This window comes from Xyrauchen texanus, chromosome 10 (assembly GCF_025860055.1).
Source record: "Xyrauchen texanus isolate HMW12.3.18 chromosome 10, RBS_HiC_50CHRs, whole genome shotgun sequence".
Lineage (NCBI taxonomy): Eukaryota > Metazoa > Chordata > Actinopteri > Cypriniformes > Catostomidae > Xyrauchen > Xyrauchen texanus.
Window position 1 is genome coordinate 25,436,812 of NC_068285.1, and position 11,077 is coordinate 25,447,888.

Here is an 11,077-nt window from a genome sequence, read left to right on the forward strand (position 1 = left end):
ACTGCTTAAAAGTTTTGAGTTTTATTTAAATTCAGGCCATGTGAAATTTGAATTAACCTGAGCTGTATTACAGTTTTTCTCAATTGCTAAAACACAATTTCTGAAACCTTGCTCCATTTTCTGAAAATATTAAACACAAAATCTCATCTTCAAGCACTATTTACAAAACCTCTGACTCCTCTTGCAAAATGAAACTTTCGCCTCAAAACAGTTTTCCCTGTGTTCAAAATCAAACACTGCTCTCAAAACAGTTTTACCTGTGTTCAAAATCAAACACTGCTCTCAAATCATAAACAAAGTGATCAAAATGCTATACACTATCAAGCAGTCAGTAAACAATACACCAAAAAATTTAAAACACATTGTTCAAAACATATAGTTCCCTTTACAAAAAGCTTCACTACGATGTTGCGCTGCTAAGCGCTACAGGGAACAGCTTTAACTGTGAGCCGAGCTGAATAATGTGTGGAACACGTCAATGAACACTGACCGGAATTTATAGCCTCGGCTGATGTAATCATTAGATGCACCTGAGGCCAGGCTATAAATGGATACGTCACCAGGTGTCGTCAGAAACTCTTTTTTCAGAGCGATTCTGTTTCTGTGTGTTTCACACACCCTGTCAAAACTTTCTTTCCTGTGTTAGGAGATAGAATCAGTTAGGCAGTGTGCAGTGAACGTTGTTCTATTTTTCTCTTCTGTTTAGAAAATATTTTATATATATATATATATATTTCAAAAAAAAAAAAAAAAGAATGACTGAAAACCGCAAACGGTGCGTGTTCCCCTCTTCTCGCTCTATAGCTGAAGACGGCACACATCAGTTTTTGCTGTTTGTTTGGGGGTAAGAGCACGCTGCTCTCGCGTTGCAGCAGGGCGGGTCGCGAGCACTGCGATTTGCTTTAACAGGCAGAGTGCGTCGTGCTCGCCTACGCTTGCTTCGGGAGTCAGCACTTCGCGAAAAGATCGTTCGTGGGGCTTGTGCATGGATTTGGCTGAGGAGCAAGAGGCGGGTTGACCCCTTTCTCTCACTCTCTCCTCAAACCCAGCTGGTCCTTCACATGATCTCGAAGTGCGTTCTGGCGCTTCTTCGGATCATGAGGTGGATCGTGATTCTCTTCCGCCTCCGAGCTTTCCGTCCAGCGATAAAAATCTACGGAGGAATTGCTCGATGTTGTTACTCGTCGCGGTTGCCAGATTGGACTGGCCACGCGAAAAGAGACCCCCAAGCGCTCCAAATTAGGGGATAGATTTTATCTTCCAGTCTAAGAAAGGGAACGCCTCATGGGTCCCTTCCTTTCTTTGATAACCTCCATGAAGAGCTTTTTAGCTCATGGAGAACCCCTAAAAAAATAATAAAAAAAAAAAATATATATATAAAAAATATATATATTTTCTTCCCCTGTTCACATACCCTCGACGTCATTATATTCGACTATCGTGGGTGCTGAGGCACGGGGGTATTCAGTGATGCCGCCGGTCGAAGAGAGGCTTGCGGGCTATCTCTCGCCGGGCTCGGCATCGTCACTTAAGAAGCCCTCTCTCCCCTCAAAGCCTTGTAGGACAACCTCCACTTTAGTGGGAAGGGCTTATCAAGCAGCAGTTCAGGCTGGTGCTGCTCTGCACACTATGCTGTTTTTCAGGCGTACCAGGCTGACCTCCTGGACGACCTGAGTGTGGATTCTGCGCTTGACGAGCAAGCCTCAGACCCACCTCGGTCCTGACTGAAGGGAGGCTCAAAAGCAAAGCGTGGCGAGTCGTGCTCCTCCTCCCAGGGATTGGGGACAGTCTCGCCGCCCTCGCCAGCCCCGAAGCAAGACCTCAGGACTATAAATTCTAGTAAGAGAAAACCCTGACCGGTCTTGCGCCTAGATTAGGGGTAGCTCCCTCGGGACGGGCGCGTGCTTCACTTCACCCCTCCCGGTACCCCCTCGAAGCCCCTCCATTCCCGCCACCTCTTGGTGTTTCGGGTTGCAGAGGCTTCCGTCAAAATTGGGTGTTTTCGCTGTTCCTGCATTTTATTCAGGACCACGAAACACCCGACAACCCTCAACAGGAAGTGTTAAAATATAATACCCATCTCAGAGATCCTGGCAGCGTGGAAACTTCTGCCGGATATATTCTTTTCTGTGGGTCTTATAAGGGCGTCAGGATTTAATTCTCTCGCCGCTTTTCCGTGTTTCAGCGGCATGTTCTCACTACCGTAAGCGGATTTCTTTTTTTGTAAAAAAACAAAAAAAAAACTCAATCTCCTGGTTAAAGGGGCCATGGTATGTGTTCCCCTTCCAGAGAGAGAGTTAGGTTATTACACTAAATACTTCCCGTTTCCCATGGAGGGTGAGGGGTGGCGTCTGGCTTAGATCTTAAGCTTGAACTACCCGTGGGTGTTCAAGTCCAAGATGATGCCTGTCAAGACGGTCGTGTCTCAAGCCCTACAACTCGTTTGGCTGGTCACCATCGATCTTATGACGCACTTCTATACTTCATTTAGAAGTTCTGCCACAACATGGAAAGTTCCTGAGGTTCACTTCCGGGGGCGAAGTCTTCCAGGGTCAGGTTCTCACTCAGCTTAGCCCTTTTTACCCGCACATTCACAATGCATGATGTAGCGCTGGCTCCTTGCGACTCCGGGGCATCTGCATTCTGAATTACGTAGACGACTGGCTGATCCTAGCGCAGTTCCAGGAACTGGCAGTTCAGCACAGGGACATCGTCTTAGCTCATCTGTTTCTCTGGGGTTGAGGCTCAACGCCAAGAAAAGCGTCCTCTCTCCCACTCAGAACACTGTCTATCGGGGCATCGTATGGAGTTCAATCACAATGCGGGCACAACTGTCTCCTGCTAGGATTGAGTCCATTCACATCACCCTAAGCAAAGTCAGGCTAGGTCAAGGTTTCACTGTTATCAGTATCAACGATTTCCAGGTCTCAGGGCGAACGCGTCCACGGTGATCCCTCTGGACCTTCTGCTCATGAGACCGTTTTTGTTGTGGCCAAAAGCCAGGGGATTTCTTCCAAGGGCCAAAACCCTGGGATAAATAGGGTTACGCGCCTCAGGCTTCGTTCCCTTTCTATGTGGTTCAGACCCCGGTTTTCTGCCTTGGGTCCCACTCTAGGTGCGTCTTGTTGTCGCAGACTGCTAATGATAGACGCCTCCCTGACGGGCGGGGTAGCGGCCTTAAGTGGTCGTCCAGCTTAAGGGGATAGGAGGGTCGTCAGCTCGGTTGTCACAGTCACTGTCTCGGGTTGATGGCTGTATTTCTGGCCCTGAAATACCTCCTCCTGAGGCTGCCATGTCTTGGTGCTGGTGGACAATACAGCGGTAGCCTCTTACATAAATCTTCAAGGAGACCCACGTTCTTGTCAGCTGTATTTCTGACACGTCGGATTCTCCTTAGGGCCCAGGGTAAGCTCCTGTCACTCAGGTCAGTTATATCCCTGGATGCCCGTGATCACGGGAGCAGATTTACGGTCCAGACAGGAAATACCAACGGGGAGTTAGGAACTCCACCCTAAGGTAGTAGTTGCCCAGAGTTCAGCCAGCAAGGGTTTTTGCCTCTTACTGATAGCACCAGCTGGCCGAACAGGGCTTGGCTCTCGGAGCTAATCTCTTCCCTCGACGACTTGCCTTGGGCGATTCCGAACAGGAAGGATCTTCTATCTCAGGCACAGGGCAATATTTCATCCCTGCCCCGAATTGTGGAATCTTTCATGTTTGGCCCCTAAGGGTACCAACTGAGGGACACAGGGCTTTCTCCTGAGGTTATCGAGACCTTTTTAAATGCCAGGCTTTTTCCACTTGGAACAAGTTTGGGTGAGATCTTAGGGCAGAAGAGGACCTCTTTGCCTCTATGGATAGCGCAATGTCTCCTCTACTTCTCCCTTGGGTCTGGACGTTAAGACACATACATGACCCAGAATGCGTCTGTATGCATTTCTTATCCCAGTTTCTCTGCTCCCGGGAGTCTTGGCTATGTTCACCAGCAAGGGTCTTGCCTCGTATTAATGGCGCTGCGCTGGCCGAACAGGATATGTTTCTCGGAGCTAATTCCTCTCCTCGACGGCTCGCCTTGGGCGATTCCGAACAGGGAGGACCTTCTCATCCTTGGCCCGAATTGTGAAACCTTTCATTCTGGCCCCTAAGGGTACCAAATGAGGTTCACAGTGTTTTCTCTTGGGGTTATCGAGACCATTTCTAGTGCTATGGCTCCCTCCACTTGGAACTGATCTGGGTAGATTTTACAGGGCAGAAGAGGACCTCTTTGCCTCTGTTGATAGCGCAATGTCTCCTCTACTTCTCCCCGAGTCGCCCAGTCCCCCCTTGGGAGGGGCTGAACGTAGTAACGCAAATGCGCCTGCATGCGTTTCCTTCTACTAAAGTTCTTATTACAGAACCAGCTAACTGCCAGTTTGCTTCAGTTCTGGATTTTCTGTAGAAAGAACTGTCAGCGGGCACTTGCCTCGCCACTGCCAGGTTCTATGTGGCCACTGCGGTTTGCCACGGCTTGGTGGGCGGGGTGCCCTCAAAGAGGCATCCTCATTATTGCCCGGGCCTCCGAGGTGCGCGGTCAAGCTTCGCCAGTAGGTTTCAGGGCGCACTCTACCAGAGGGCTCTCCTCCTCTAAAACCTTGGCTAGAGGTCTCCCTCTGCAGCAAGTTTGTGATGCGGCAGGTTGTCCTCTCCGCACACATTCATTAGATTTTTATAGTTTGGATGTTTTGCCACTCCGGGCTCTTATGCCCTTGAGTCGACATCTCAAGCTCATGTCTGGACAAGTTTGTGATGCGGCAGGCTGGTCCTCTCCGCTCACATTCATCAGTTTTTATGACAAGTTTGTGTTGCGATAGGGTTCTCTTCGCACACATTCATCAAACTTTATGGGCTGCATGCTTTGCTACTCCGGACTCTTATGTCCTTGAGTCGACATCTCAGCCCATGCCTAAACAAGTTTGTGATGCGGCAGGTTGTCCTCTCCGCACACATTCATTGGACTTTTTTAGTTTGGATGTTCTGCACTCCGGGCTCTTATGTCCTTGAGTCGACATCTCAGCTCATACCTGAACAAGTTTGTGATGCGGCAGGCTGGTCCTCTGCGCTCACATTCATCAGTTTTTGTGACAAGTTTGTGGTGCGATAGGGTTCTCTTCGCACATATTCATCGAGCTTTATTGGTTAGATGCTTTGCTACTCCGGGCTCTTATGCCCTTGAGTCGACATCTCAGCTCACGCCTGAACAAGTTTGTGATGCGGCAGGCTTGTCCTCTCCGCTCACATTCATCAGTTTTTATGACAAATTTGTGTTGCGATAGGGTTCTCTTCGCACACATTCATCGAACTTTATGGGCTAGATGCTTTGCTACTCCGGACCCTTATGTCCTTGAGTCGACATCTCAGCCCATGCCTAAACAAGTTTGTGATGCGGCAGGTTGTCCTCTCCGCACACATTCATTGGACTTTTTAGTTTGGATGTTCTGCACTCCGGGCTCTTATGCCCTTGAGTCGACATCTCAGCTCATACCTGAACAAGTTTGTGATGCGGCAGGCTGGTCCTCTCCGCTCACATTCATCAGTTTTTATGACAAGTTTGTGGTGCGATAGGGTTCTCTTCGCACACATTCATCAAACTTTATGGGTTAGATGCTTTGCTACTCCGGGCTCTTATGCCCTTGAGTCGACATCTCAGCTCATGCCTGAACAAGTTTGTGATGCGGCAGGCTGGTCCTCTCCGCTCACATTCATCAGTTTTTATGACAAATTTGTGGTGCGACAGGGTTCTCTTCGCACACATTCATCGAACTTTATGGGTTAGATGTTTTGCTACTCCGGGCTCTTATGCCCTTGAGTCGACATCTCAGCTCATGCCTGAACAAGTTTGTGATGCGGCAGGCTGGTCCTCTCCGCTCACATTCATCAGTTTTTATGACAAATTTGTGGTGCGATAGGGTTCTCTTCGCACACATTCATCAAAATTGAATGGTTTAGATGTTTATGCTACTCCGGGCTCTTATGCCCTTGAGTCGACATCTGAAGCTCATGTCTGAGACCTCTCGCGTTTTTGTGAGTACACTGCACAACCGTAGGGGTCCGGACAGCCCCAAGTGCGGCGGCGTGGGTATTGCGTTCCCCGTAGCGCTTAGCAGCGCAACATCGTAGTGAAGCTTTTTGTAAAGGAACGTCTCGGGTTACATGTGTAACCCTTGTTCCCTGAAAAAGCGGAACGAGATGTTGCGCTGCTTTGCCGCACTGGGACGTCCCAGGACTGCTCTTCAAAAAGAAGTATCTGACGACACCTGGTGACGTATCCATTTATAGCCTGGCCTCAGGTGCATCTAATGATTACATCAGCCGAGGCTATAAATTCCGGTCAATGTTCATTGACGTGTTCCACACATTATTCAGCTCGGCTCACAGCTAGAGCTGTTCCCCGTAGCTCTAGCTGTGAGCCTTAGCAGCGCAACATCTCGTTCCGCTTTTTTCAGGGAACAAGGGTTACACATGTAACCCGAGACGTTCTCAGGGAGAACTAAATTTTTAATCTCAAAACAAATTTCATATTTTTTCATTGTACAGTCTACAGCAGTGCACTGTACTACAGTATACGTTACTCAAAGGGACACAAATGAAAGGAGTAAACGTGTGATCAATGTGCTTCTTGTCTTTGGCCTGGGTCAGGCCAGAGCACTTCGTCGACATCACAAGCAATATTGTCCCTTCTGAGGCAACGGGGGAAGAAGCCTCTTGTGTGTCGTATCCAGCCCTGACATGATTCCTCACCAATATCACCACAGGCTAAATCCATGGCTTGCAGCAGATTTACTCTGGTGTAGGGTTGTCTATCATAAACTTTCCATCTCCAAGAGGAGAAAAACTCCTCAATCGGATTCAGGAAAGGCGAGTATGGAGGGAGGTACAAGTTCATAAACTGCCCATTGATGTTAAACCATTCCCTTACCTGAGCAGCTCGGTGGAAACTGACATTGTCCCACACTATCACATATGTGGGAATGGGATTCTCATTTAGCTCTTGACCCTGCTGCTCTTCAACCTGCTGCTGAAATAAAATATCTCTTAGATTGGCCATAAATCTTAGAAGGTGCTGGGTGTTATATGGCCCGAGTGTAACATGGTGATGTAGAACACCATGGTTGCTAATAGCAGCTAGCAGATTGTGACATTGCCACCTCGTTGACCAGGGACTTCAACAATGGCCCGCTGTCCAATCATGTTTCGGCCTCTCCTTCTCCTCTTTGTTAGATTGAAGCCAGCTTCATCGACAAAGATGAACTCATAGGGTCTGTCCAAGGATTCCAAGTCAAATATTGTCTGTGTAGAAATACAATATACTGTATTTAGAATTGCGTAAGTCGTACAGAGACAGTGATATACTGTAGAGTACAATTAGGTCTACTGTATGCACTTCTAATTCACATACATTGTATATACTGAAGAGTAATGTCATTCACATAGTATGTGTTAGTACTGTAGACAATCTGGATTACAGTAATTGTTTCTGAATGTCCACTTACTCGCACATACTGAGCTCGCAGTTCTTTCACCCTTGGTGAGTTGCGCTCAAAAGGTACTCTGTATACTTGTTTCATTCGCATCCTGTTACGATGGAGGACACGGTCAATTGTGGAAATGCTCACACTGTCGATTCCCTGGAAGTGTGTGTTGTCTTGTATCCCTCGTTCCTGGATTTCTCTGAGTCGTATTAAATTATCTTGAAGGACCATGCCCACTATAACGGCCTCTTGCTCAGTAGTGAATATAGCTGTCCTTCCACCTGCATGTGGCAGCCTTGCAATTCTAAAAAAAAGTAGATGTGCAGTTACAAAAAAATGCATGCAGTACTATACATACAGTAATGTAGTTTGCACATGTCTATTGAAACAGTTGCATATAGTGTAGTACAGTAAATTTGCTATTACAAAAATACAGTAGTATACTGTACCTGTTCTCTTCTCTGAATGTCCTTACTATGGTGGACACAGAAAATCGGCTCAAATTGGGTTGCACTCTAAGTCCTGCTTCCCTCATTGTCAGTCCATGGACAAGAACATGGTCTATGACTGTTGCTCGAATTTCATCAGATATTTCCACTCTTTGTCTTCCTCTTCCTCTTTCTTGCCCTCCTCCTCCTCTTCCTCTTTCTTGCCCTCCTCCTCCTCGTCGCCCACCTCGCATACACACTCGTCCTCTCACATTGTTTCTTCTATCCATTCTCAGACTTTCTCCTTCTCACCTTCAACAACCTGTTTGCTCTCTGAACTGGCTTATATTGGTTGTGTCACATCATTTGAAACAGGTTGAATCAGTTTTGAGTGGTTGTGTTCAATCAAATGACATGTGTTCTCTATTTGTATTCGATTGTTGCCACTTGTGTTTACCAGTATGGATGACATGTGCATTAGAGTGCAGAATGTGTTTTGAGAATGAGAATGTGTTCAGAGTTTTGCTGAAAAGTCTAAGTGAGATCTGCAAATTGTGTTTTACCATGTGAAATTGTTTACGGTATTGACAACAGACTCCACAATTAGCTAAATGAGTTCAAGCAACTGAGAACTTTGTTCAGCCAATGGATTTTAGTGTTTTAGCAATTGAGAAAAACTGTATTACCCTTGGGGTAAACTTAAGTGTTTCAAACTTCTTTTGGAGCAATATGTTCCTCCTTTCAAAATCTATTGAACTGTTTATTTAGTGTCATTTAAGAAGTCAACACTGCACAAGACATTGCATTATAGACATTGAAAATCTGAGGTAGAAATTGTGAAACTAAGAGATGTAACGTGTTGCAGGTTGCCCAAAATATTTTCCATGTGTTTTGGAACAATCTGATAATTCATTCAAAAACTATTGAGATCTGTATCTGTGAAACTTTAGAATGCCCTCCATCCATCCATCCATTTTTATAGCCACTTGCCCTATGCAGGGTAGTGGGTAGTGCTGGAGCCTATACCAGCTGTCTTGGGCCAAAGGCAGGGACTCAACCTGGACAGGTGGCCAGTCCATCACAGCTAACACAAACTAACACAAACAGACAAACAAATTTACACTCACAGGCAATTTAGAGACTCCAATTCACATGGAGGAAACCCACACAAATACAGTGAACAGAGAGCACAGTTGAGCCAGGACTTCAACCTGGCACATGGTAGAAATGTGCACATTCAGCACCACACACACATGGACAGTGCATACATTTCTTGATTAAAATGTACATCACTAATATTAAGCTCATGTGAAACCTAAAGTTTTTAAATTGTAGTATATTCAGTAAGGTTCAAGTATGGATTTTCAGCTAGTTTTAGAGTGCAACCACGTAGAATTTATTGAGCTCTTTATGTTGCCGCAATAAGATGTCAACAGAAATTGGTACAGTTAACAATGCACAAACTGTAAGGGGCAGTATGACTTTAAGAGCCTGCTTAGTAATGTTAATGCTGTTTTGGAGCAATCTTTGCCACCACTTAAAATGGTATTGAAATTTGGGGCGAGAGTGATGCAACTAGAGATGTTACATGTCCTGTAAATTTCACATAAGGCTTGTCATGTCATTGTAGAGAAATTTACTCTACATTCAAAAACTACTGAACCCTAACACAGCGACTGTGTCGTAAAGGAACAGACAAGTCTTTATAAGAATGTACATCTAAAAAATGTAGCTATGGTGAAATTTGTAGCTGTAATATATTCAGTTGGGTACAAGTAATACATTCCAGCATTTTTTAAAACCATCTGTTCCATCACGTAAAATATATTGAGCTCTGTATGTTACCCCATTACAAAGTCAAGTGAACTCAGTAGATATGACAGTACCCAAAATATGATTTGTAGTGTGTCTCTAAGAGTGTTTTTGATAGTGTTAATGCTGTTCTGGGGCAATGTGTGCAACCAATGAAATATTATTGCAATTTAGAGATGCTGCATATGTGCAGACATCTCTATATTAATAGGAACAGCACCAAAATTCAGCTGAGATGAAAGCTAGTAGTGGGTAGTGTGTTCAGCAGGGTTCACATACTGTAAATTAATCCAACTTATTCTGGAACCATCTGTTCCAACATGAAAAATCGATTTAGCTGTTGCTGCATTATAAAGTCAACAGAACTCAGTAGATACAATCTGTTCTACCTTGTAGAATCTATTGAGCTGTATATGTTGCCATATTAGAAAGTCAATGGAATAAGATGGATTTGACAAAATCCAGAATTTGAGGTGTAGTATGTACTTTAGAGGGTGCTTTATAATGTTTAAATTGTTTACGGGGTGATCTGTGCAAACACAGAAAAGGTATTATTACATTTATATGAAAGTAGCCATATAAAAAGTTGGTGCAAGAGGGCACGTAAAGTTTATCAACACTTACCAACGTTTAAACAATCAGTTCAAATAGTGGGAAGCCATTTACATTTTTTTATGGAAAATAAACATGACCAAAATTAAACCAAGGTGGAAAACCAAAACCCGCCAAGGCTAGAAAGCTACAAGCTTTAATTTGTCCTGTGGGGTATAGATTAGGTTTTCTAACTTGTTTAAGAGTAATTTTGTCATCCATAAAATAGCTTTTCTTCACCTGCCTTATTAAAAAGGCAACAAATATATAAATATTTTAATTACAAAAATCAAAGCTGTAGAAGGCCAACTAGTATGTCCTAAATGTTTTCTAGTGTGTATCACATGAGTTCAGATCATTCAGATGTGGTTTTCATTTGCTCAATAATGATCGACAAGGACAAAGCAAAAGTTACAGTTCCATCAAAAGATCCATCCATCCATCCATCGTCAACCGCTTATCCTGTGTACAGGGTCGCGGGGGGCTGGAGCCTATCCCAGCTAACATTGGGCGAAAGGCGGGGGACACCCTGGACAGGTCGCCAGTCCATCGCAGGGCCACACATAGACAGACATACACTCACACTCACCTCCACATCCACACCTAGGGCAATTTTTGGAGACACCAATTAACCTAGCCTGCATGTCTTTTGGATGGTGGGAGGAAGCCGGAGTACCCGGAGAGAACCCACGCAGACACGGGGAGAACATGCAAACTCCACACAGAAAGGCCGGGGCAAAC